Source organism: Grammomys surdaster, unplaced genomic scaffold (genome assembly GCF_004785775.1).
Source record: "Grammomys surdaster isolate TR1022 unplaced genomic scaffold, NIH_TR_1.0 148, whole genome shotgun sequence".
NCBI lineage: Eukaryota > Metazoa > Chordata > Mammalia > Rodentia > Muridae > Grammomys > Grammomys surdaster.
The window spans coordinates 2,612,119-2,613,832 of NW_021604606.1; positions in this window are offsets into that span (position 1 = coordinate 2,612,119).

Genomic DNA, 1,714 nt, shown 5'->3' on the forward strand with positions numbered 1-1,714 from the left:
CTCAAGAGACCAAATCTAGTGGTATCTTGAGGCAGGGACACCACTCTTCACTTTCACACCCCTTACCCCCCAAATCTGATCATACCTTGCTAGTCCTTTTAAGAGGTCACCCAAACCTCCCGAGAGTCTGAGGCGGGAACTGCCCACTCCCACAAAATGTTCTGATCGCTTTAAGACAGCACCCAAACCTCGCGAGAATCTGAGGTGGGAAGTGCCCACTCCCACAAAATGTTCTGATCGCTTTAAGACAGCACCCAAACCTCGCGAGAATCTGAGGTGGGAACTGCCCACTCCCACATAATGTGCTGGTCCCTTTAAGACAGCACCAAAACCTCGCGAGGTTTTGAGGCAGGAACTGCCCACTCCCACATACTGTGCAGATCCCTTTAAGACTACATCCAAACCTCAAAACCTAGCGCGAGATTCTGAGGCAGTGCTCCTCCTCCTCTCAGTTGTGCTTACTGTGGTTTTTGGATTTTTTAAAAAGAAGATGGCGAAATCTCACGAGATTCTGAGGCAGTTTCACTAGCTAAGTTGTCATGTGTTGGGAATGGCTAATGGCTGACCAACTGAGGCCTTTTTTGGCTGTTGATTGCTAGAACATATTTTCATTGCATTTCTGTTTCTCTAACTCTGCTTCTCTAGGAATGAAGTTGCCTCTCTGACTTTCCTTACGCTCTAGTCCTAAGGCATGCTAGGCTGTTCAGTGTGGATACACATGAGGTCAGACGTTCCCTCTGTAATTCAGAGCCCAAACGTTTGACTTGCTTGCTTTAGGACTCTGCCATCTGTTAAGTCAGGCCTACTTTCTTCCGGCTTTACAGTATGTTCTTAGAATCTACTAAGGATTTTTACCTTTGACTACAGGCCTCTTTTAGAAGATTCTGCCCCATCTATGTGTATGGATAGGTTTTCTGTGCCGAGGATAGTAATGCAGACTCCATTTTCTACAGGAAGAAAGAATAAACTCCATCCGGGGAAAGGCAGGCCCTTAAGATTGACAGCAGGGTCAGGATGGGACGCCTCTGCTATGGGCACAAGACCTTGAAGAGTCCTAAATGGCTCACTGTACACACGTAAATCATCAGAGCCTACACAATCACAACACCTTCCTCAGTCCACTGCACACAGAACTCCCTGCTTCTGAAGACTGACAGTAGCACATACCCTACCTGTCCTGTCATGGTGGAGTTTCTTTCAACTCACCACCTCCACATTTTTGTATACCACATCCCACATGCACAAACACAGGCACTCGGACACATGCCCCAGACACCTTGGTACTTAACCCTCAGCTTTCACACAGTATTCTCCCCTTCTAGATTCTGCAGGGAAAAATGAGGGTAATAAGGTCCTAATTTTGCCCCAGGTCCCTCACAGCTGTAAACAGTTTCTGTGCATCCTAGGATCCCTTCCTCTATGAACCCAAGTCTACAAGCCACACACATCGTCCCTTTCTTCCTTAACCCTTGGAGAAGAAGTCTAGATTCACTATAAATGTTAACAGTTTTTTTTCTTGGACTTCACAGGAAGTGAATGTCCTTAAAATTTCTTTTCTTTTCTTTACTTTTCTTTCCTTTTCTTTTCTTTTTGGAGGAGTCATTAATAATATTCTTTATTATGAAATGTTTTCTGGTTGAAATTACATCTTCCTTAAGTTTGAATCGCAAGGCCTGAAGCACTTCCACATGGTTTGCAGCATCAGCATTTGCCA